This window comes from Tamandua tetradactyla, chromosome 6, assembly GCF_023851605.1.
Source record: "Tamandua tetradactyla isolate mTamTet1 chromosome 6, mTamTet1.pri, whole genome shotgun sequence".
NCBI classification, from domain to species: Eukaryota; Metazoa; Chordata; class Mammalia; order Pilosa; family Myrmecophagidae; genus Tamandua; species Tamandua tetradactyla.
In genome coordinates this window covers 42,763,187-42,789,909 of record NC_135332.1, presented here as the reverse complement: position 1 = coordinate 42,789,909, position 26,723 = coordinate 42,763,187, and the positions used below count along the sequence as shown (strand labels likewise).

The 26,723-nt window shown below is 39.1% G+C and overlaps 1 protein-coding gene and 1 pseudogene across 20 annotated transcripts in view; one reads left to right on the top strand and one right to left on the bottom strand.

The window, feature by feature from the left end:
* The window catches only part of BCAS3 (BCAS3 microtubule associated cell migration factor), a 726,008-nt gene that overhangs the window by 214,913 nt on the left and 484,372 nt on the right, over window positions 1-26,723 (top strand). The window lies entirely within an intron of this gene.
* LOC143685630 (regulatory factor X-associated protein pseudogene) lies at window positions 13,755-25,742 on the bottom strand (annotated as a pseudogene).

Genomic DNA, 26,723 nt, shown 5'->3' with positions numbered 1-26,723 from the left:
CCCACGTTGCCAGGAAGGTCCACATTCCTGGGAGTCATGTCTCTCGCAGAGAGGGGGAGGGTGGTGAGACTGCTCGTCATGTTGGCTGGAGAGAGAGGCCACATCTGAGCAACAAAAGAGGCTCTCTTGGGGGTGACAGGCCTAAATTTTAAGTAGACTTGACCTATCCTTTGTTTCATATGAACAAATCCCAAGACTGGGGGCTCAGCCTGTCGCTTTGGTTGTCCACACTGCTTGTGAGAATATCAAGAATTCGACTTGGGGAAGTTGAATTTCTCCCCACTCTCACTATTCCCCGAAGAGGGCTGGCAAATACTTCTCCAGTCACTGATCAAATCACTCTGGGATTCATCAGGGCATCACTCTGGACAAACCAACAAAATCTCGTGTCCTACCTGAGATTCCAAGTACTTATGACGTTTAATCAAACTATCTACATGAGTTACATTAGGAAATGCTCTAGTCAAAATATAAATTGAGTAACAAACATTTTTTGCCTTAAATGTCACGTAAGGTGACATTTTAAAGTATTAATTATCATCTATTTTCAGCACCCTGCAATAATGACTTTCCTTTGTTCTTCCTCATGCAAAAACATTTTAAAAATTTGTACATTGTACATTTCACTATTATTATACATTCTAGGCATTCCTAGATTATACCATCTTGATCTTTACCATCTATCTTTCTTTCTGATTTCATTTATGTCCCCAGCCCTCCTCCCTCTATCATTCTCACATGCAGCTTCACTCAGTGTTTTAACATAATAACATTACAGTTAGGTAGTATTGTGCTGTCCATTTCTGAGTTTTTGCATCCAGTCCTGTTGCACAGTCTGTATCCCTTCCGCTCCAATTACCCACTATCTTACCCTGTTTCTATCTCCTGATGGTCTCTGTTACCAACGACATATTCCAAGTTTATTCACTAATGTCAGTTCATATCAGTGAGACCATACAGTATGTGTCCTTTAGTTTATGACTAGTCTCACGCAGCATAATGTTCTCAAGGTCCATCCATGTTGTTACATACTTCAAAAGTTTATTCTGTCTTAAAGCTGCATAATATTCCATCGTATGTATATACCACAGTTTGTTTAGCCACTCATCTGTTGATGAACGTTTTGGCTGTTTCCATCTCTTTGCAATTGTAAATAATGCTGCTATAAATATTGGTGTGAAAATGTCCGTTTGTGTCTTTGCCCTTAAGTCCTCTGAGTAGATACCTAGCAATGGTATTGCTGGGTCATATGGCAATTCTATATTCAGCTTTTTGAGGAACCGCCAAACTGCCTTCCACAGTGGTTGCACCATTTGACATTCCCACCAACAATGAATAAGTGTGCCTCTTTCTCTACATCCTTTCCAACACTTGCATTTTCTGTTTTGTTGATAATGTCCATTCTGGTGGGTGTGAGATGATATCTCATTGTGGTTTTGATTTGCATTTCTCTAATGGCCAGGGACGTTGAGACTCTCTTCATGTGCCTTTTGGCCATTTGTATTTCCTCTTCTGAGAAGTGTCTGTTCAAGTCTTTTCCCCATTTTGTAATTGGATTGGCTGTCTTTTTGTTGTTGAGTTGAACAATCTCTTTATAAATTCTGGATACCAGACCTTTATCTGATATGTCATTTCCAAATATTGCCTCCCATTGTGTAGGCTGTTTTTATACTTTCTTGATAAAGTTCTTTGATTCAAAAGTGTTTAATTTAAGGAGCTCCCATTTATTTATTTCTTTCTTCAGTGCTCTTGCTTTAGGTGTAAGGTCCATAAAACCACCTCCAATTATAAGATTTATAAGATATCTCCCTACATGTTCCTCTAACTGTTTTATGGTCTTAGACCTAATGTTTAGATCTTCGATCCATTCTGAGTTAACTTTTGTATAGGTTGTGAGATGTGAGTCCTCTTTCATACTTTTGCATATGGATATCTGGTTCTCTAGGCACCATTTATTGAAGAGACTGTTCGGTCCCAGGTGAGTTGGTTTGACTGCCTTATCAAAGATCAAATGAGCATAGATGAGAGCATCTATATCTGAGCACTCTATTCGATTCCATTGGTCGATATATCTATCTTTATGCCAGTACCATGCTGTTTTGACCACTGTGGCTTCATAATATGCCTTAAAGTCAGGCAACAATAGACTTCCAGCTTCGTTTTTTTTCCTCAAGATACTTTTAGAAATTCGGGGCACCCTGCCCTTCCAGATAAATTTGCTTATTGGTATTTCTATTTCTGAAAAATAAGTTGTTGGGATTTTGATTGGTATTGCATTGAATCTGTAAATCAATTTAGGTAGGATTGACATCTTAACTATATTTAGTCTTCCAATCCATGAACACGGTATGCCCTTCCATCTATTTAGGTCTTCTGTGATTTCTTTGAACAGTTTTTTGTAGTTTTCTTTGTGTAGGTTTTTTTGTCTCTTTAGTTAAATTTATTCCTAGGTATTTTATTCTTTTAGTTACAATTGTAAATGGAATTCATTTCTTGATTTCCCCCTCAGCTTGTTCATTGCTCGTGTATAGAAATGCTGCAGATTTTTGAATGTTGATCTTGTAACCTGCTACTTTGCTGCACACATTTATTAGCTCTTGTAGTTTTCTTGTGGATTTTTCCGGGTTTTCGACGTATAATATCATATCGTCTGTAAACAGTGATAGTTTTACTTCTTCCTTTCCTATTTTGATGCCTTTTATTTCTTTTTCTTGTCTAATTGCTCTGGCTAGAACCTCCAACACAATGTTGAATAATAGTGGTGATAGTGGACATCCTTAGCTGTGGGTTTTTCATATATTCCCTCCATCATTTTAAGGAAGTTCCCTTGTATTCCTGTCTTTTGAAGTGTTTTCAACAGGAAAGGATGTTGAATCTTGTCAGATGCCTTCTCTGCATCAATTGAGATGATCATGTGATTTTTCTGCTTTGGTTTGTTAATATGGTGTATTACATTAATTGATTTTCTTATGTTGAACCATCCTTGCATACCTGGGATGAATCCTACTTGGTCATGATGTATAATTCTTTTAATGTGTTGTTGGATTCGATTTGCTAGAATTTATTGAGGATTTTTGCATCTATATTCATTAAAGAGATTGGTCTGTAGTTTTCTTTTTTTGTAATATCTTTGCCTGGTTTTGGTATGAGGGTGATGGTGGCTTCATAGAATGAATTAGGTAGCTTTCCCTCCACTTCAGTTTTTTTAAAGAGTTTGAGCAGGGTTGGTACTAATTCTTTCTGAAATGTTTGGTAGAATTCATATGTGAAGCCGTCTGGTCCTGGACTTTTCTTTTAGGGAAGGTTCTTAATGACTGATTCAATTTCTTTACTTGTGATTGGTTTGTTGAGGTCATCTATTTCATCGTGAGTCAAAGTTGGTTGTTCATGCCTTTCTAGGAAGTTGTCCATTTCATCTGCATTGTTGTATTTATTAGGATAAAGTTGTTCATTGTATCCTGTTATTACCTCCTTTATTTCTGTGGGGTCAGTGGTTATGTCTCCTCTTCCCATTTCTGATCTTATTTATTTGCATCCTCTCTCTTCTTCTTTTTGTCAATCCTCCTAAGGACCCATCAATCTTATTGATTTTCTCATAGAACCAACTTCTGGTCTTATTGATTTTCTCTATTGTTTTCATGTTCTCAATTTCATTTATTTCTGCTCTGATCTTTGTTATTTCTTTCCTTTTGCTTGCTTTGGGGTTAGTTTGCTGTTCTTTCTCCAGTTCTTCCAAGTGGACAGTTAATTCCCGAATTTTTGCCCTTTCTTCTTTTTGATATAGGGATTAAGGGCAATAAATTTCCCTCTTAGCACTGCCTTTGCTGCATCCCATAAGTTTTGATATGTTGTGTTTTCATTTTCATTCACCTCGAGATATTTACTGATTTCTCTTGTAATTTCTTCCTTGACCCACTGGTTGTTTAACAGTATGTTGTTGAGCCTCCACGTATTTGTGAATTTTCTGGCGCTCTGCCTATTATTGATTTCCAACTTCATTCCTTTATGATCTGAGAAAGTGTTGTGTATGATTTCAATCTTTTTAAATTTGTTGAGGCTTGATTTGTGACGCAGCATATGGTCTATCTTTGAGAATGATCCATGAGCACTTGAGAAAAAGGTGTATCCTGCTGTTGTGGGGTGTAGTGTCCCATAAATATCTGTTAAGTCTAGCTCATTTATTGTAATATTCAAATGCTCTGTTTCTTTATTGATCCTCTGTCTAGATGTTCTGTCCATTGATGAGAGTGGGGAATTGAAGTCTCCAACTATTATGGTAGATGTGTCTATTTCCCTTTTCAGTGTTTGCAGTGTATTCCTCACGTATTTTGGGGCATTCTGGTTCGGTGCATAAATATTTATGATTGTTATGTCTTCTTGTTTAATTGTTCCTTTTATTAGTAGATAGTGTTCTTCTTTGTTTCCTTTAACTGGTTTACATTTGAAGTCTAATTTGTTGGATATTAGTATAGCTACTCCTGCTCTTTTCTGGTTGTTATTTGCATGAAATATCTTTACCCAACCTTTCACTTTCAACCTATGTTTATCTTTGGTTCTAAGATGTGTTTCCTGTAGACAGAATATAGAAAGATCCTGTTTTTTAATCCATTCTGCCAGTCTATGTCTTTTGATTGGGGAGTTCAATCCATTAACATTAAGTGTTATTACTGTTTGTGTAGTATTTTCCTCTACCATTTTGCCTTGTGTATTTTATATGTCATATCTAATTTTCCTTCTTTCTACACTCTTCTCCACACCTCTCTCTTCTGTCTTTTCGTATCTGTCTGTAGTGCTCTCTTTAGTATTTCTTGCAGAACTGCTCTCTTGGCCACAAATTCTCTCAGTGACTTTTTGTCTGAAAATGTTTTAATTTTTCCCTTATTTTTGAAGGACAGTTGTGCTGGGTATAGAATTCTTTGTTGACAGTTTTTCTCTTTTAGTAATTTAAATGTATCATCCCACTGTCTTCTAGCTTCCATGGTTTCTGCTGAGAAATCTACACATAGTCTTATTGGGTTTCCCTTTTGTGTGATTGATTGCTTTTCTCTTGCTGCTTTCAAGATCCTCTCTTTCTCTTTGACCTCTGACATTCTGACTAGTAGTGTTTTGGAGAAAGTCTATTTGGATCTATTCCCTTTGGGGTGCGTTGCACTTCTTGGATCTGTAATTTTAGGCCTTTCATAAGAGTTGGGAAATTTTCAGTGATAATTTCTTCCATTAGTTTTTCTCCTCCATTTCCCTTTTCTTCTCCTTATGGGACACCCACAACCTGTATATTTGTATGCTTCATATTATCATTCAGTTCCATGAGTCCCTGCTCGTATTTTTCAATTCTTTTCCCTATAGTTTCTGTTTCTTTTTGGATTTCAGATGTTCCATCCTGCAGTTCACTAATCCTAACCTCTGTCTCTTGAAATCTACCATTGTAGGTTTCCACTGTTTTTTTCATCTCTTCTACTGTATCTTTCATTCCCATAAGTTCTGTGATTTGTTTTTTCAGACTTTCGATTTCTCCTTTTTGTTCATTCCTTGCCTTCTTCATATCCTCCCTCAATTCATTTGGTATTTGATGAGGTTTTCCATTTCTGTTCGTATATTCTGAATTAATTGTTTCAGCTCCTGTATCTCATTTGAACTATTGGTTTGTTCCTTTGACTGGGCCATATCCTCAATTTTTGGTGTGATTTGTTATTTTTTGCTGGTGTCTAGACATTTAATTACCTGAGTTAGTTTATTCTGGAGATTGCTTTCACTTATCTTACGTAGTGTTTTCTTGGTAGATGAGTTTGTTGTCTGTCTGTTCTTTGACTTTCAGTTCAGCTTTTTCTGGGCCTCTAGCTTAAGTTTTGTTTAACAGAGGGTAATTTTTCAGTTCTTGTTTTCTTGTTTCTTGTCCTGCTTGTAAGGTGCCTTTCCCTCCCCACCCTTAGGAGGGTCTACATAGGTATTACAGACTCCAGCCGGGTTTTCCCGGACTAAACTGGCCTCCTATCAGGGGGAAGGAGGCACCTGTGTCAGTTTTCCCTGAGGGTGAGACCCAGCAGGTTGAAAAACTTTCCTGTGAAGTCTCTGGGCTCTGTTTTTCTTATCCTGCCCAGTATGTGGTGCTTGTCTGCCTGCAGGTCCCACCAGCAAAAGATGTTGTGGCTCCTTTAACTTTGGAATGCTCTCCCTGCTGAGGGAATGGTGGAGACAGAGGAGAGGTTGTAGGCTGGTTTTAATGGCTTCAAATTGCCAAGCCCTGGGGTCTGAATTCCTTGAGAGAGGGATTCCACCTAAATTGAGCTTCACCCCTGCCCTGGGGAAGGCACAGGCAGGAGACAACCCTGAAAGCAGTCTGTTTCTGCCTATGCCTGGGGCAGTTGCAACCCGAGTAGTCCCGCTGCTGAATCCAGAGGCAGCCAAGCCTGCATACAAACAGCCACAGAATCCTCCATTTCATCCCCTTTCCTCTTTTTCGGTTAGCCCAATAAGCGACCTCTGCCTTGACCAGTTTTGCCTGAGCTGGAGGCCTATTTCTAAGAGTCAGAATTTGTTTATTAATGCCACAATTGGTGTTTGGTTGGACTCAGTCCCTGCTACTGTTAGAGTGTCTTTCCTTTCCCTATGGGAAGCCACCTGTGGGAAAGAGGCACCAGGCGCCGGGTGCCATGGCTTGGGGAACTCACGGTTCCTGAGACTCGCAGCCGGTACACCTGGTCCAGACTGGAGTATGCTGTGTGTCCGGTCACTATCGTGGCTCCGGGAGCTGTTCTGTACTGTTTCTCGTTATTTAGTAGTTGTTTTGGAGGATGAACTAAAACGCGCACATTGCTAAGCCGCCATCTTGGCCCCCTCTTTTTAGTTTGTTTTTTATTTATTCTATAGCATCTTTAATCTCTGTGATATGTTATTTTTCTATTTATTTTTTAAAATTTCTCTTTATGCTCTTGTAGTATTTTCTTGATCTCGTGTCATTAGCCATCCCATTTATGTTATTTAGTAGAGTTATACGAACATCTTTGATTAGTTGTTCTGACATCTGTGTCTCCTCTGGTGTTTTAATTTGGTTCTTAGGCTGAACTGCCTGCATCATGATATGCTTAGTGATCTTCTGCTGTCTTTTGAGCAGGTAAATATCTTGGTTAATTTACTTTGGAAGTTGATTTCTTTCAGTAGTTTAAAGCATTGTATTTGCACGATGGATGTGGAGCAGGATGCAGGACTTGGAGTGCGGCACAACTGTGCTTTTTTTTTCACATAGTTGTATATTCATTGTCATGATCATTTCTTAGAATATTTGCATCAATTCAGAAAAAGAAATAAAAAGGAAGCAGAAAAAAAATACATACATACCATACCCCTTACCCCTTCCTTTCATTAATCACGAGCATTTCAATCTACTAAATTTATTTTAACATTTGTTCCCCCTATTATTTATTTATTTTTAATCCATATGTTTTACTCATCTGTCCATAAGGTAGATAAAAGAAACATCAGACACAAGGTTTTCACAATCACAGTCACCTTGTGAATGTTATATCATCATACAGTCATCTTCAAGAAACATTTGCCCATTTTTTAAGTGGGTTGTTTGCCTTTATGTTGTTGAATTGACGACTCTCTTTATATGTTCTGCATACTAAATCCTTATGTGATATGTGTCTTCCAAATATGGTCTCCCATTGCATAGGCTGACTTTTAATTTTCTTGACAAAGTACTTTGATGAACAGATGTTTAATTTTGAGGAGTTCCCATTCATCTATTTCTTTCTTCAATGCTCGTGCTTGGGGTGTAAGGTCTAGGAAAGCACCTCCTATTACAAGTTTTATAAGATATTTCCCTATATTTTCTTCTAAAACTTTTTTGGTCTTAGCTCTAATGTTTAGGTCTTTTTTTTTTATTAATTAACAGAAAAAAAGAAATTAACCCAATATTTAGAAATCATACCATTCTACATATGCAATCAGTAATTCTTAACATCATCACATAGCTGCATGATCATCGTTTCTTAGTACATTTGCATCGGTTTAGAAGAACTAGCAACACGACAGAAAAAGATATAGAATGTTAATATAGAAAAAAACAATGAAAGTAATAATAATAGTAAAAAAAAAAGCCTATAGCTGAGATGCAGCTTCATTCAGTGTTTTAACATGATTACTTTACAATTAGGTATTATTGTGCTGTCCATTTTTTAGTTTTTGTATCTAGTCCTGTTGCACAGTCTGTATCCCTTCAGCTCCAATTACCCATTATCTTACCCTGTTTCTAACTCCTGCTGGACTCTGTTACCAATGACATATTCCAAGTTTATTCTCGAATGTCGGTTCACATCAGTGGGACCATACAGTATTTATCCTTTAGTTTTTGGCTAGACTCACTCAGCATAATGTTCTCTAGGTCCATCCATGTTATTAAATGGTTCATAAGTTTATCTTGTCTTAAAGCTGCGTAATATTCCATCGTATGTATATACCACAGTTTGTTTAGCCACTCGTCTGTTGATGGACATTTTGGCTGTTTCCATCTCTTTGCAATAGTAAATAATGCTGCTATAAACATTGGTGTGCAAATGTCCATTTGTGTCTTTGCCCTTCAGTCCTTTGAGTAGATACCCAGCAATGGTATTGCTGGGTCGTATGGCAATTTTATATTCAGCTTTTTGAGGAACCGCCAAACTGCCTTCCACAGTGGTTGCACCATTTGACATTCCCACTAACAGTGGATAAGTGTGCCTCTTTCTCCGCATCCTCTCCAGCACTTGTCATTTTCTGTTTTGTTGATAATGGCCATTCTGGTGGGTGTGAGATGATATCTCGTGGTTTTGATTTGCATTTCTCTAATGGCCAGGGACATTGAGCATCTCTTCATGTGCCTTTTGGCCATTTGTATTTCCTCTTCTGAGAGGTGTCTGTTCAAGTCTTCCCCATTTTGTAATCGGATTGGCTGTCTTTTTGTTGTTGTTGAGTTGAACAATCTCTTTATAAATTCTGGATACTAGACCTTTATCTGATATGTCATTTCCAAATATTGTCTCCCATTGTGTAGGTTGTCTTTCTACTTTTTGGTGAAGTTCTTTGATGCACAAAAGTGTTTAATTTTGAGGAGTTCCTATTTATTTATTTCCTTCTTCAGTGCTCTTGCTTTAGGTTTAAGGTCCATAAAACCGCCTCCAATTGTAAGTTTCATAAGATATCTCCCAACATTATCCTCTGTTTTATGGTCTTAGACCTAATGTTTAGATCTTTGATCCATTTTGAGTTAACTTTTGTATAGGTTGTGAGATGTGGGTCCTCTTTCATACTTTTGCATATGGATATCTGGTTCTCTAGGCACCATTTATTGAAGAGACTGTTCTGTCCCAGGTGAGTTGGTTTGACTGCCTTATCAAAGATCAAATGAGCATAGATGAGAGCATCTATATCTGAGCACTCCATTCGATTCCATTGGTCGATATATCTATCTTTATACCAATACCTTGCTGTTTTGACCACTGTGGCTTCATAATATGCCTTAAAGTCAGGCAGCAATAGACTTCCAGCTTCGTTTTTTTTCCTCAAGATACTTTTAGCAATTCGGGGCACCCTGCCCTTCCAGATAAATTTGCTTATTGGTGTTTCTATTTCTGAAAAATAAGTTGTTGGGATTTTGATTGGTATTGCATTGAATCCGTAAATCAATTTAGGTAGGATTGACATCTTAACTATATTTAGTCTTCCAATCCATGAACACGGTATGCCCTTCCATCTATTTAGGTCTTCTGTGATTTCTTTGAACAGTTTTTTGTAGTTTTCTTTGTGTAGGTTTTTTGTCTCTTTAGTTAAATTTATTCCTAGGTATTTTATTCTTTTAGTTGCAATTGTAAATGGGATTCATTTCTTGATTTCCCCCTGAGCTTGTTCATTACTACTGTATAGAAATGCTACAGATTTTTGAATGTTGATCTTGTAACCTGCTACTTTGCTGTACTCATTTATTAGCTCTAGTAGTTTTGTTGTGGATTTTTCCGGGCTTTCAACGTATAGTAGCATATCGTCTGTAAACAGTGATAGTTTTACTTCTTCCTTTCCAATTTTGATGCCTTGTATTTCTTTTTCTTGTCTAATTGCTCTGGCTAGAACCTCCAACACAATGTTGAATAATAGTGGTGATAATGGACATTCTTGTCTTGTTCCTGATCTTAGGGGGAAAGTTTTCAATTTTTCGCCATTGAGGATGATATTAGCTGTGGGTTTTTCATATATTCCCTCTATCATTTTAAGGAAGTTCCCTTGTATTCCTATCTTTTGAAGTGTTTTGAACAGGAAAGGATGTTGAATCTTGTCAAATGCCTTCTCTGCATCAATTGAGATGATCATGTGATTTTTCTGCTTTGATTTGTTAATATGGTGTATTACATTAATTGATTTTCTTATGTTGAGCCATCCTTGCATACCTGGGATGAATCCTACTTGGTCATGATGTATAATTCTTTTAATGTGTTGTTGGATCTTAGTTCCTCCTCTAGAACAGCTACTAGGGAAGTAGAAATGATACAGAACAGCTCCCGGAGCCATGACAGAGATAAAAAAGACAGCATACCCCATCCTGGAATGGCTGACTGGCTGAGAGAACCCGCTCCTGTGAGATCGCTGAGGGGCGCGGGCTTTCCCGGGTGGGGCGGCAAGCGGGCGGAGTCCCTCCCTTCCTCCCTGCCTTCCTCCTTCCCGGGCCAACTGCCAGAATTGGGCAGGCGGTCCCCTCAAGCTGCGGTGGCTGGCGCCCCCACCACGCGTGGCCCTCCAGACCAACTGAGAGAATTTGATTGGAAATCCCCAGGCCATGGAGAACGGTGACTGGGTGGGTCCCTTCCAAACACATGACTCCCCGGTCCGGCTGGGAACTGTGCACTCTACCGGGCCGCGGCGACTGGCTCCCTCCCGCCACGCTTGATGCCCAGGGCCGACTAGGAAATTCGGACAGGCGCTCTCACAGGCTGCAGCGGCCGGCGACCCTCCCTGCGTTCGGACCCCCGGGCCGGCTGGTACTCTTCCAAGCCGCTTCAGCTGGCGAACCTCCCCCATGGCGAGAGTTTTCCAAAGTTAAAGGACCCACAGCACCTGTACTGGTGGGACCCGCAGACAAACGTGTGCCACGAACACCACCTACTGGACAGGATAAGAAAAACAGTACCCAGAGATTTCTCAGAAAAATCTTTCAACCTGTTGGGTCCCACACCCAGGGAAATCTGACTAAATGCCCAGACGCCAGCAGAAGATAGCGGATCACGCTCAGAAAATTGAAAATATCCCAGTCAAAGGAACAAACCAGTAGTTCAAATGAGATACAGGAGCTGAGATAACTAATTCTGAATATACGAACAGAAATGGAAAACCTCTTCAAAATCGAAATCGATAAATTGAGGGAGGACATGAAGAAGACATGGGCTGAACAAAAAGAAGAAATAGAAAAACTGAAAAAACAAATCACAGAACTTATGGGAGTGAAGGATAAAGTAGAAAAGATGGAAAAAACAATGGATACCTACAATGATAGATTTAAAGAGACAAAAGATAGAATTAGTAATTTGGAGGATGGAACATCTGAATTCCAAAATGAAACAGAAACTATCAGGAAAAGAATGGAAAAATTTGAACAGGGTATCAGGGGACTCAAGCACAATATGAACCGCACAAATATACGTGTTGTCGGTGTCCCAGAAGGAGAAGCGTAGGGAAAAGGAGGAGAAAAACTAATGGAAAAAATTATCACTGAAAATTTCCCAACTCTGATGAAAGACCTAAAATTACAGATCCAAGAAGTTCAGCGCACCCCAGAGATTAGACCCAAATAGGCATTCTCCCAGACACTTACTAGTTAGAATGTCAGAGGACAGCTGTGCTTTGAAGTGTTGCAGCACAGGTATAGACTCAGGTTGGCAATGCTATGCTGGTGCCTGTGAGTGTGGGTGCCCAACGGTGGGGAGGGTGTGGTTGTGCAGGTCCCCAGGTCTGGGGTCAGGGCCCTGGTGTGTGCTAGTCTATGGCACGTGGCTATTAGTGTGCATGGGCAGAGCTCAGGTCAGCATCTTGGCATTGCATCTGTGTGGGCTCGGGTCAGATGTAGTCCAGTTATGCAGGTCAGCATTTGCCCATAACTGGAGCCGTTGCTGGTGTTCATCAGCACGCTCAGATCTGGGAGGTCCATAAATAAATGTACACATGCGCAGAGCTCAGGGGTTGGGGTGGAGTTTCATGGCTGTGTGAGCTGGGGGTGGGGGTGGCCTTGGTTTTCGAGGTAAGTGCCCTCAGCCTTTATGTGCTGGCCACTGCCTGCAGGGTCAGGGGTGGGGAGGTATGGCTCAGGAGGGGCATATCAAGAGTGCAGTTTTGCAGGAGAGGTGGGTTGGGCTTGGGTAGGTGTGTGCATGCTTGAATTGGGAGTGTCAGGCAGGTATGTGTGTCGGGTTTGTGGGGCAGGGACACTTGGTGCATGGGGCAGGGGTTGGTGGGTGATGGGGTTCAGGTCTTTCGGGTTTCAGGTGAGTTCCAAGTCGTGGGGCTGCACTGGTGAGAGTAGTGTCTTCAAGGAACATGGCTTGGCTTACTTCCTAGTCCCTGTCTCCCCATTTGGGTACTCCTGAGGTCTCTGGGCTTCTGCATTAGGCTGTTTTCACCAGCCGGACAGTTTCCAGTTCTCTGCTTCTTGGTTCCTTAGCTTTTGCAACCAGGACTGCCCAGTGTGGTGCAGAAGACTTTCCCAGGTCACTTATACCCTGGAATCACCATCTCTGTCACCCTCCTGTCCTTTCTCTAGCTGTTCCTTGGAACAGGAGTGAACTCAACCTGTACTATTCCGCCATCTTCCCCTAACTGATTTGGGAACTTTCTGAAGATCAAATTGACCATAGATTTGGGTGGTCTATCTCTGTACTTTTGACTTGATTCCATTGGTCAGTATTTTTATCTTTGTGCCAGTACCGTGCTGTTTTGACCACTGTGGCTTTGTTATGAGCTTTAAAATCAGAAGGTGTTTGTCCCCGTTTTGTTCTTCCTTTTTAGGAAATTTTTAGCTATTTGATGTCTCTTTCCCTTCTTATTGAATTTGGTAACTAGCTTTTCCAACTCTTTAAAGTAGGTTGTTGCGGTTTTGATTGGTATTGTGTTGAATCTGTAGATCAATTTAGGTAGAATTGACATCTTAACTACGTTTACCCTTCCTGTCCATGAGCAGAGAATGTTCTGTTTAGCTGTTTGATTTCTTTTAGCAATGTTTTATAGTTTTCTGTGTATACAGGTCCTTTATACCCCTGTTATATTTTTTCTTAGATATTTAATTTTTTAGTTGGTATTTTGAATGGAATTTTTTACTTCGCTGTCTCCTAGGTTAGGTCATTGCTTAGGTGTAGAAACATTACTGATTTTTGCTCATTAATCTTGTATCCCGTCATTTTGCTAAATTTATTATCTCAAAAAGCTTTGTTATAGACTTCTTAGTATTTTCAAGGGATCTTTTTACAAAGGAAGTGTGTAAGAAAAACAATTTTGTACTGGCATTGGTGAGATAACTGAGATAGTTGTACTGTTCACAAATGCAACATAAAAGAATGTCTGCTTTAAAGTAGGTAAAAACTAATGGATAATGAAGTAGATAAATTAGCTTTAGATGATGCCTTCACTTAAGTACTTAATCCTTGTGGGTTTTACAGCACATTTGTCATTTGTTGTTAGTATTAAAACGTCACCATCTGTTACTGTAAGATAAAAAACAGAGATGTTCTCGACGAGCTCCCTCACACTCGTGCTCCTGGAAGCTGCTGCTATCTTTGCTCCAAAACTTGCTGGTTTAATAGTTGTTACTATTTCTGTAAAAATTGTGCTACTTCAGGACTTCTTAGCAAGGACAGCCTTTTTCAGTTTAGCACTTGTTCTAAAAGAGTAGCTCTTGCAGGACAATCACGAACAGGTCCTGTTCATTGCTTAACAATAGTGAGGATGCTATTTGCACTTTCCTCCAGCTTGGTCCCGCCTCCGACACCTGCTGTGCTGTTGCTCAGGGCCTGATTGCTCTTCTTCTTCTTATACTTGTCTTTGTGCATCTTCTTGTGGTGCTTCTTGCACATCCACAGCTTGCGCTACTAGGCCACTTGGCTCATGTTCTCATGGCAGCTCTTGTATCTGCACGTCTTACTCCTGCCCCTACCGTGCTGCTGGGCCGCACTGCCCTCACTCCCTCACAGAACCTCTTTATCATCCAGCTCTTCCGGAGTTGCCATGCTCTCGCCTTCCGGCAGATCCAAGATGTCCAGTGGGTCTGCTTCATTGTCCCCACCTGTTTTCGGCCCCGGGCATAGCCTCACAGGTGCACATCACCAGCTTATAAATTGTCTAGTTTTTTAGCCTATAGTTGTTTATAGTATCCTTTTACAATTTTTGTTTTTCTTCAGGATACATGTTAACAACTCCATCTCATTTCTCTCTCTTGTTTTTTAAATTATGCCTGCTGCCACATCTTATTTATTGCCTTAATAAAAGACATATATTTTGCTGTATCACAAACTTGTTTTTAAAAATATTTTGATAACTATAAAAATATTTTGATAACTATTTCAACATAATTTGTTTGTTTGTAATCCTAGTGTTTCTTATGCCATGGACTCCTTTGCCATCCAGTAAAACTTACTCACCCTTTCTTAGAATATTTTTTAATGTGCCAACTGATTTTGCTTATTTGCATCCTCTCTCTACTTTTCTTCGTCAGCCTAACTAGGGGTCCTTCGATTTTATTGATTTTCTCAAAGAACTAATTTTTTGCTTTATTGATTCTTTCTATTGTTATCTTATTCTCCAGTTCATTTATTTCTGCTTTAAATTTTATTTCTCTTCTATTTGCTTTTGGATTAGTTTGTGGTTCTTTTCTAGTTCCTCCAGGCAAGCAGTTTTAATTCCTTAATTTTTGCTCTTTTTTTTTTTAATATAGGCATTTAGGGCAATAAATTTCCCTCTCAGCACTGCCCTTGCCACATCCCATAAGTTCACATCCCATAAGGTGTTTGCCACATCCCACAAGTTCTAGATCATTCTCTAGATACTTACCAATTTGTCTAGCAATTTCTTTTTTGACACACTGATTGTGTAAGAGTGTGTTAATTAGCCTTTATATATTTGTGAAAGTTCTGGTTCTTTAGTGGTTAGTGATTTCCAACTTCATTCTATTGTGAACAGAGACAGTACTTTGAATAATTTCAATCTTTTTGAATTTATAAAGACATGTGTTTTGCCCCAGCATATGATCAATCCTGGAGAACATTCCAAGAGCACTAGAGAAGAATCTATATCCTGGCTTTTTGGGCATAATTCTTTTAACAAACTGTTTATATTCTCTATATCCTTATTGATCCTCTTTCTGGCTGTTCTGTCTAGAGAGGAGAGTGGTGCATTAAGGTCTCCCACTATTATGTAGAAACGTCTGTTCCTCCCTTCTGTTTCTCCAATGTTTGCCTTATATCCTTTCTTGACTCTTATGACATTTTTACATTTAAAGTCTATTTTGTCTGATATTTATATAGCTATTTTTCTCTTCATTTGGGTGCAGCTTACATGGAATATCTTTTTCCATCCTTTCACTTTCAGTCCTATTTGTGTCTTTGGGTGTAGGATTAGTCTTTTTGTAAGCAGCATGTGGCTGGATCATATTTCTTAATCCATTCTGCCAATCTGTATCTTTAAATTTGTGAGTTTCGTCTGTTAACATTCAAAGCTGTTAATGTAAAGGCATTTCTTGAAATCTACCATCTTATCCTTTGATTTTTATTTGTCGGATCTGTGTATTCTTTTCCCTCTTTCACTTTTTATCCTTTAAGTTATCTTATTGGTACTCCTCAATTCTTTGCCTTCCTCAGACCTCCCTCTCCTGTCTTTTTTTTTTTTTTAGCTGACAGAACTCCCTTTAGTATTTCTTGTAGCTTAGGTCTCTTGTTGAAAAATTCTTGCAGCCTTGGTTTGTTTGTGAAAATTTTAATCTTTTCCTCACTTTTGAAGGACAGCTTAGCTGGATAAAAAATTCTTTTTTTTTTTTTTAATTAATTAATGGAAAAAAAGAAACCCAACATTTAGAAATCATACCATTCTACATATGGAATCAGTAATTCTTAACATCATCACATAGATGCATGATCATCGTTTCTTAGTACATTTGCATCGGTTTAGAAGAACTAGCAACACGACAGAAAAAGATATAGAATGTTAATATAGAGAAAAACAATAAAAGTAATAATAATAGTAAAAAAAAAACCTATAGCTCAGATGTAGCTTCATTCAGTGTTTTAACATGATTACTTTACAACTAGGTATTATTGTGCTGTCCATTTTTGAGTTTTTGTATCTAGTCCTGTTGCACAGTCTGTATCCCTTCAGTTCCAATTACCCATTATCTTACCCTGTTTCTAACTCCTGTTGGACTCTGTTACCAATGACGTATTCCAAGTTTATTCTCGAATATCAGTTCACATCATTGGGACCATACAGTATTTGTCTTTTAGTTTTTGGCTAGACTCACTCAGCATAATGTTCTCTAGGCCCATCCAGGATAAATTTATCCTGTTTTAAAGCTGCATAATATTCCATCGTATGTATACACCACAGTTTGTTTAGCCACTCGTCTGTTGATGGACATTTTGGCTGTTTCCATCTCTTTGCAGTTGTAAATAACACTGCTATAAACATTGGTGTGCAAATGTCCGTTTGTGTCTTTGCCCTTAAGTCCTTTGAGTAGATTCCCAGCAATGGTATTGCTGGGTCGTATGGCAATTCTATATTCAGCTTTTTGAGGAACCGCCAAACTGCCTTCCACAGTGGTTGCACCATTTGACATTCCCACTAACAGTGGATAAGTGTGCCTCTTTCTCCACATCCTCTCCAGCACTTGTCATTTTCTGTATTGTTGATAATGGCCATTCTGGTGGGTGTGAGATGATATCTCATTGTGGTTTTGATTTGCATTTCTCTAATGGCCAGGGACATTGAGCATCTCTTCATGTGCCTTTTGGCCATTTGTATTTCCTCTTCTGATAGGTGTCTGTTCAAGTCTTTTTCCCATTTTGTAATTGGGTTGGCTGTCTTTTTGTTGTTGAGTTGAACAACGTCTTTATAAATTCTGGATACTAGACCTTTATCTGATATGTCATTTCCAAATATTGTCTCCCATTGTGTAGGCTGTCTTTCTACTTTCTTGATGAAGTTCTTTGATGCACAAAAGTGTTTAATTTTGAGGAGCTCCCATTTATTTATTTCCTTCTTCAGTGCTCTTGCTTTAGGTTTAAGGTCCATAAAACCACCTCCAATTGTAAGTTTCATAAGATATCTCCCAACATTTTCCTCTAACTGTTTTATGGTCTTAGACCTAATGTTTAGATCTTTGATCCATTTTTTTTTTTTTTTTGGATTTTTTTTTTTTTTATTAATTAAAAAAAGAATTAACAAAACAATTAGAAATCATTCCAATCTACATGTACAATCAGTAATTCTTAATAACATCACATAGTTGCATATTCATCATTTCTTAGTACATTTGCATCAATTTAGAAAAAGAAATAAAAAGACAACAGAATAAGAATTAAAACAATAATAGAAAGAAAAAAAAACAAAAAAAACAAAAACAAAAAACCTATACCTCACATGCAGCTTCATTCAGTGTTTTAACATAATTGCATTACAATTGGGTAGTATTGTGCTGTCCATTTCTGAGTTTTTATATCCAGTCCCGTTGTACAGTCTGTATCCCATCATCTCCAATTATCCCTTCTCTTTTTTTTTTTTTTTAATTAACGGAAAAAAAGAAATTAACCCAACATTTAGAGATCATACCTTTCTACACATGCAATCATTAATTCTTAACATCATCACATAGATGCATGATCATCATTTCTTAGTACATTTGCATTGGTTTAGAAGAACTAGCAACATAACCGAAAAAGATATAGAATGTTAATATAGAGAAAAAAATAAAAGTAATAATAGTAAAATCAAAACAAAACAAAACAAAACAAAACAAAAACCTATAGCTCAGATGCAGCTTCATTCAGTGTTTTAACATGATTACTTTACAATTAGGTATTATTGTGCTGTCCATTTTTGAGTTTTTGTATCTAGTCCTGTTGCACAGTCTGTATCCCTTCAGCTTCAATTACCCATTGTCTTACCCTGTTTCTAACTCCTGCTGAACTCTGTTACCAGTGACATATTTCAAGTTTATTCTCGAATGTCCGTTCACATCAGTGGGACCATACAGTATTTGTCCTTTAGTTTTTGGCTGGATTCACTCAGCATAATATTCTCTAGGTCCATCCATGTTATTACATGGTTCATAAGTTTATCTTGTCTTAAAGCTGCGTAATATTCCATCGTATGTATATACCACAGTTTGTTTAGCCACTCTTCTGTTGATGGAGATTTTGGCTGTTTCCATCTCTTTGCAATTGTAAATAATGCTGCTATAAACATTGGTGTGCAAATGTCCGTTTGTGTCTTTGCCCTTAAGTCCTTTGAGTAGATACCTAGCAATGGTATTGCTGGGTCGTATGGCAATTCTATATTCAGCTTTTTGAGGAACCGCCAAACTGCCTTCCACAGTGGTTGTACCCTTTGACATTCCCACCAACAGTGGATAAGTGTGCCTCTTTCTCCGCATCCTCTCCAGCACTTGTCATTTTCTGTTTTGCTGATAATGGCCATTCTGGTGGGTGTGAGATGATATCTCATTGTGGTTTTGATTTGCATTTCTCTAATGGCCAGGGACATTGAGCATCTCTTCATGTGGCTCTTGGCCATCCGTATTTCCTCTTCTGAGAGGTGTCTGTTCAAGTCTTTTTCCCATTTTGTAATTGGGTTGGCTGTCTTTTTGTTGTTGAGTTGAACAATCTCTTTATAAATTCTGGATACTAGACCTTTATCTGATATATCATTTCCAAATATTGTCTCCCATTGTGAAGGCTGTCTTTCTACTTTCTTGATGAAGTTCTTTGATGCACAAAAGTGTTTAATTTTGGGGAGTTCCCATTTATTTATTTCCTTCTTCAGTGCTCTTGCTTTAGGTTTAAGGTCCATAAAACCGCCTCCAGTTGTGAGATCCATAAGATATCTCCCAACATTTTCCTCTAACTGTTTTATGGTCTTAGACCTAATGTTTAGATCTTTGATCCATTTTGAGTTAACTTTTGTATAGGGTGTGAGAGATGGGTCTTCTTTCATTCTTTGGCATATGGATATCCAGTTCTCTAGGCACCATTTATTGAAGAGACTGCTCTGTCCCAGGTGAGTTGGCTTGACTGCCTTATCAAAGATCAAATGTCTATGGATGAGAGGGTCTATATCTGAGCACTCTATTCGATTCCATTGGTCGATATATCTATCTTTATGCCAATACCATGCTGTTTTGACCACTGTGGCTTCATAATATGCCTTAAAGTCAGGCAGCGCGAGACCTCAGGCTTCGTTTTTTTTCCTCAAGATGTTTTTAGCAATTCGGGGCACCCTGCCCTTCCAGATAAATTTGCTTATTGGTTTTTCTATTTCTGAAAAATAAGTTGTTGGGATTTTGATTGGTTGGTATTGCATTAAATCTGTAAATCAATTTAGGTAGGATTGACATCTTAACTATATTCAGTCTTTCAATCCATGAACATGGTATGCCCTTCCATCTATTTAGGTCTTCTATGATTTCTTTTAACAGTTTTTTGTAGTTTTCTTTGTGTAGGTTTTTTGTCTCTTTAGTTAAATTTATTCCTAGGTATTTCATTCTTTTAGTTGCAGTTGTAAATGGAATTCGTTTCTTGATTTCCCCCTGAGCTTGTTCATTACTACTGTATAGAAATGCTACAGATTTTTGAATGTTGATCTTGTAACCTGCTACTTTGCTGTACTCATTTATTAGCTCTAGTAGTTTTGTTGTGGATTTTTCCGGGCTTTCAATGTATAGTAGCATATCGTCTGCAAACAGTGATAGTTTTACTTCTTCCTTTCCAATTTTGATGCCTTGTATTTCTTTTTCTTGTCTAATTGCTCTGGCTAGAACCTCCAACACAATGTTGAATAATAGTGGTGATAATGGACATTCTTGTCTTGTTCCTGATCTTAGGGGGAAAGTTTTCAATTTTTCGCCATTGAGGATGATATTAGCTGTGGGTTTTTCATATATTCCCTCTATCATTTTAAGGAAGTTCCCTTGTATTCCTATCTTTTGAAGTGTTTTCAACAGGAAAGGATGTTGAATCTTGTCAAATGCCTTCTCTGCATCAATTGAGATGATCCTGTGATTTTTCTGCTTTGATTTGTTGATATGGTGTATTACATTAATTGATTTTCTTATGTTGAACCATCCTTGCATACCTGGGATGAATCCTACTTGGTCATGATGTATAATTCTTTTAATGTGTTGTTGGATACGATTTGCTAGAATTTTATTGTGGATTTTTGCATCTATATTCATTAAAGAGATTGGTCTGTAGGTTTCTTTTTTTGTAATATCTTTGCCTGGTTTTGGTATGAGGGTGATGTTGGCTTCATAGAATGAATTAGGTAGTTTTCCCTCTGCTTCGATTTTTTTGAAGAGTTTGAGGAGAGTTGGTACTAATTATTTCTGGAATGTTTGATAGAATTCGCATGTGAAGCCGTCTGGTCCTTTACTTTTCTGTTTAGGAAGCTTTTGAATGACTAATTCAATTTCTTTACTTGTGATTGGTTTGTTGAGGTCATCTATGTCTTCTTGAGTCAAAGTTGGTTGTTCATGTCTTTCCTGGAACCAGTCCATTTCATCTAAATTGTTGTATTTATTAGCGTAAAGTTGTTCATAGTATCCTGTTATTACCTCCTTTATTTCTGTGAGGTCAGTAGTTATGTGTCCTCTTCCATTTCTGATCTTATTTATTTGTATTCTCTCTCTTATTCTTTTTGTCAATCTTGCTAAGGGCCCATCAATCTTACTGATTTTCTCATAGAACCAACTTCTGGTCTTATTGATTTTCTCTATTGTTTTTATGTTTTCAATTTCATTTATTTCTGCTCTAATCTTCATTATTTCTTTCCTTTTGCTTGCTTTGGGATTAGTTTGCTGTTCTTTCTCCAGTTCTTCCAAGTGGACAGTTAATTCCTGCATTTTTGCCTTTTCTTATTTTCTGATATAGGCATTTAGGGCAATAAATTTCCCTCTTAGCACTGCCTTTGCTGCATCCCATAAGTTTTGATATGTTGTGTTTTCATATTCATTCACCTCGAGGTATTTACTAATTTCTCTTGCAATTTCTTCTTTGACCCACTCGTTGTTTAAGAGTGTGTTGTTCAGCCTCCACGTATTTGTGAATTTTCTGGCATTCGGCCTATTATTGATTTCCAATTTCATTCCTTTATGATCCGAGAAAGTGTTGTGTATGATTTCAATCTTTTTAAATTTGTTAAGACTTGCTTTGTGACCCAGCATATGGTCTGTCTTTGAGAATGATCCATGAGCACTTGAGAAAAAGGTGTATCCTGCTGTTGTGGGATGTAATGTCCTATAAATGTCTGTTATGTCTAGCTCATTTATAGTAATATTCAGATTCTCTATTTCTTTATTGATCCTCTGTCTAGACGTTCTGTCCAGTGATGAGAGTGGGGGATTGAAGTCTCCAACTATTATGGTATATGTGTCTATTTCCCTTTTCAGTGTTTGCAGTGCATTCCTCACGTATTTTGGGGCATTCTGGTTTGGTGCATAAATATTTATGATTGTTATGTCTTCTTGTTTAATTGTTCCTTTTATTAGTATTTAGTGTCCTTCTTTGTCTCTTTTAACTGTTTTACATTTGAAGTCTAATTTGTTGGATATTAGTATAGCCACTCCTGCTCTTTTCTGGTTGTTATTTGCATGAAATATCTTTTCCCAACCTTTCACTTTCAACCTATGTTTATCTTTGGGTCTAAGATGTGTTTCCTGTAGACAGCATATAGAAAGATCCTGTTTTTTAATCCATTCTGCCAATCTATGTCTTTTGATTGGGGAATTCAGTCCATTAACATTTATTGTTATTACTGTTTGGATAATATTTTCCTCTACCATTTTGCCTTTTGTATTATATATATCATATCTGATTTTCCTTCTTTCTACACTCTTCTCTATACCTCTCTCTTCTGTCTTTTCGTATCTGACTCTAGTGCTCCCTTTAGTATTTCTTGCAGAGCTTGTCTCTTGGTCACAAATTCTCTCAGTGACTTTTTGTCTCAGAATGTTTTAATTTCTCCCTCATTTTTGAAGGACAATTTTGCTGGATATAGGAGTCTTGGTTGGCAGTTTTTCTCTTTTAGTAGTTTAAATATATCATCCCACTGTCTTCTAGCTTCCATGGTTTCTGCTGAGAAATCTACACATAGTCTTATTGGGTTTCCCTTGTATGTGATGGATTGTTTTTCTTTTGCTGCTTTCAAGATCCTCTCTTTCTCTTTGACCTCTGACATTCTAACTAGTAAGTGTCTTGGAGAACGCGTATTTGGATCTAATCTCTTTGGGGTGCGCTGCACTTCTTGGATCTGTAATTTTAGGTCTTTCATCAGAGTTGGGAAATTTTCAGTGATAATTTCTTCCATTAGTTGTTCTCCTCCTTTTCCCTTCTCTTCTCCTTCTGGGACACCCACAACACGTATATTTGTGCGGTTCATATTGTCCTTGAGTTCCCTGATACCCTGTTCAAATTTTTCTATTCTTTTCCCTATAGTTTCTGTTTCTTTTTGGAATTCAGATGTTCCATCCTCCAAATCACTAATTCTATCTTCTGTCTCTTTAAATCTATCATTGTAGGTATCCATTGTTTTTTCCATCTTTTTTACTTTGCCCTTCACTTTCATAAGTTCTGTGGTTTGTTTTTTCAGTTTTTCTATTTCTTCTTTTTGTTCAGCCCATGTCTTCTTCATGATCTCCCTCAATTTATCGATTTTGTTTTTCAAGAGGTTTTCCATTTCTGTTTGTATATACTCAATTAGTTGTCTCAGCTCCTGTATCTCATTTGAACTATTGGTTTGTTCCTTTGACTCGGCCATATTTTCAATTTTCTTAGCGTGATCCGTTATCTTCTGCAAGCATCTGGTGGGCATTTAGTCAGATTTCCCTGGGTGTTGGACCCAACAGGTTGGAAGATTTTTCTGTGAAATCTCTGGGTTCTGTTTTTCTTATCCTGCCCAGTAGGTGGTGCTCGTGGCACACGTTTGTCTGCGGGTCCCACCACTAAAAGGTGCTGTAGGTCCTTTAACTTTGGAAAACTCTCGCCGTGTGGGAGGTTCGCCAGCCGAAGCGGCTTGGAAGAGTGCCAGCCTGCCCGGGGATCCAAACGTGGGGAGGGTCGCCAGCCGCCGCAGCCCGTGAGAGTGCCCGTCCGAATTTCCTAGTCCGCCCGGGCACCAAGCGTGGCGGGATGGCGCCAACCACCGCGGCCTGGGAGAGTGCACAGTTCCCAGCAGGGATACCCCCGGTCACCGTTCTCTGCAGCCTGGGGATTTCCGATCCAATTCTCTCAGTTGGTCTGGGGGACCGCGTGTGGTGGCTGCACCAGCTGCCCCCGCTTGAGGGTACCCTGTGGCTCCTTTATTAATGCCACTATTGGTGTTTGGTTGGACCCAGTCCCTGCCAGTGTCGGAAATTCCCTCCTCTCCTTGGAGGGGTGCCGGTCGCCGTGGCCCAGGGAACTTGCCTCCGGACCAGGACGCTGCCCGTGGGGGAAGGGCACCGGTCGCCGGCCTCCACGGCCTGGGAAACTCGCCACCGGACCAGGAAGCCACCCGCGGGGGATGGACACCTATTGCCGGCCACCGCGGCTTGGGTAGCCCTCTGATCCGAGACTCGTAGCCGGTCTAGGAAGCCCCCCGCAAAAGCGGGGCGCTGGCCACCGTGGCTTGGGAAACTTGCCTCTCCGAGACTCTCAGCTGGCCCGGAAAGGAGGGAGGGAGGAGTTCCGGCCGCCAGCTGCCGCGGCTCGGGGAAGCCCGCACCACTCAGGGATCTCACCACAGCAGAGTCTCACAGTCAGTCTAGCCAGTCCAGACTGGGGTACGCTGTGTGTCCATTCCCTGCCGTGGCCTCGGGAACTGTTCTACACTGTTTCTGTTCACCTAGTAGTTGCTCTGGAGGAGGAGCTAAGACGTGCGTACCTTACTAAGCCACCATCTTGGCCCCTCTCTGGATAAAAAATTCTTGATTGAACATTTTTCCCTTTCCGGATCTTAAATTTATCATATCCCTGCCTTCTCACCTCCATGGTGCCTGTTAAATAGTCTGAGCTCAGTCATGTTCAGTCTTATGTGTTTCCCCTTATATGTCGTGAGTTGCTTTTCTCTTGCTTCTTTTAGAACTTTCTGCTTCTCTTCAACATTTGACAGACTGATTAGTATATGTCTTGGAGTAGTCTTATTTGAACTTGTTCTCTTTGGGGCCATTTGCATTCTTTGATTTGCGTATTTATGTCTTTTATCAGAGTTGGGAAGTTTCCCATATTATATCCTCAACTAATCTTCCTGTTCCTTTACTCCTTTCTTCTCCTTCTAGATCCCAATGGTTCGATTTGTGCACTTCATTTAGTACATCATTTCCCTGAAATCCAATTCCAATTTTTCCATCTTTTTTCCCTTTCTTCTTTTGTGCAGTTGGATTAATTTGTCTTGTCATTTAATTCACTTATTCTTTCTTCTCCTTCTTCAAATCTACTGTTATGTCTCTAGTAAATTTATTTATTTTTGGGGGTGGGGTGGGTTGCATAGTCCGGTAATTGAACCTAGGTCTCCCGCATGGAAGGGAACATTCTACCACTGAACCACCTGTGCACCAATCAACATACAACACAAACATTCTTAATGTATGAACATTCCATACTTGGTGTGCAATCAGTGGCTCACAATGTCATCACATAGTTGAGTATTCTTCACTATGATCATTTCTCAGAGCATTTTCCATATTTAAAAAAAAATTTTTTTTAATTTTCCAGATTTTTAATTTGGTCTGTAGTATCTTACATTTCTATAATATTCTGGTATTTTTTCTATTTATTCTTTCAAATTCTTCTTTATACATTTCTAATGTCTTTTTGATATCTTTTAAATCATTATCTAATCTGTTGAATTTATTTAGGAGATTTGTACAAGCATCTTTGATTACCTCTTCTAAATTTTGTGTCTCCATGGTATTTTAATTTGGTCATTTAGCTGGGCCATATATGCCTTCATCTTCATAGGCTTTGTGATTTTCTTTTGACTTTGAGGCATTTGATTATCTTGATAGGGTTATTTTGAAAGTTGATTTCCCTCAGTTGTCTAATGTTTTGTATTAGCTCTGGTTTGTGTTGAAGTTCTCCTTTTTCATTTGGTTTGTCAGAAATTTGTTGCCAAACCAAGGAAGGCCTGGCGCATATGAGTGATGTAGCTCTACTTGAGGATCTGTTTAAAGCTAGACAGATAGTTTGCCAGACTGCACTTTCCATTTCTTCTCAGCAGATGGCGTTCTTGATCCTCCTTTTCCTCTCAATTCTACCTTTCCCCAATTGCCCCAGCCAGCTGAGCTGGATGGAGACCTGGTGCAATTCCAGCAGATCCACCGCTCCTGGTGTATACTGAAAGCTACCAACCCTCGGGCTGGGGGTTGTGCAGTGTTCACTTCAGCTGTAATTCTGCCTCTGGGCCCTGGTGGCTACCAGGCTCCTACTTGTAATGACCTCGTGCAATGGGACTGGGTATATCAACTGCCTGCGCAGGGTTGCAGGGTGCAGAGGCATGGGGGCACTGGGGTATGGGGCATGGCTTGGCTTGTTTCCTCATCCCTGCCTCTCCATCTGTGAACTCCTCAGGGTTCCAGGCCTTACTATGGAAAGGATAGTGTTAGGCTCTGTGTACTACTTGGATGGTCTCTGTGTGCATTGAAAGCAAGTTTGCTGTCTTCTGGGTCCCCCAAAGGAGCTCCCAGGTTCAGAGCTGAGGGCGCTGATATCTGAAACTAGCTGCAGTCACAGGCACTTTCCTGGGTGTGGCCTCTTGTTCCTGGTGGAATCCTGATGGAGCCCACTTGACTTGTTCCCTGCGTCCCAGTTCCTCAGCTTTTTTATCCAGAACCTCCCTGTGTATTGTAGAAAAACCTGTTAGGGCACTCGCACACTGAAACTGCTGTTCTGGTTGTTTTCTGTCATTTCTCCAATTGATCCATAGAATAGGGGTGAACCCATCCCATCCTATTTCTCCATCTTCCTAGCAGTCAGTATCTGCTACTGTTAGTGTAGAACTGTTTATTTTGTCTCTCAGATTTGTCAGCATTTACTTTATATATTTGGAACTCTGACTTTAAGTACATTTTATGATTGTTAACGTTATCTTATTGAATTGACCATTTATCAATATATAGGTCACTATATGTTCCTCAACCTTTGCAGCAGTTTTTTTACTTCAGTTTCATCTGATATTAGTATACGTACCCACCTCTCTTTTGGTCATTAAATGCATGGTATATATTTTTCCATTCCTTCACTTTTAGGTCACTGTTTTTAAATTTTAAGATGGGTCTTTTATAGATAACATATAGTAGGGTCTTGCTTTTTAATCCATTTTACCATTCTCTGACTTTTGAATGGAAAGTTTAATCCATTGCATTTAGAGGAACTAATGATTATGCAGGATTTTCTTCTAGTATATTGCTACTTGGTTTTTGTTAGTCTTATATAATTTGGGGCCTTCAGTCTTCCATTACTGCCTACTTTTATATTTAT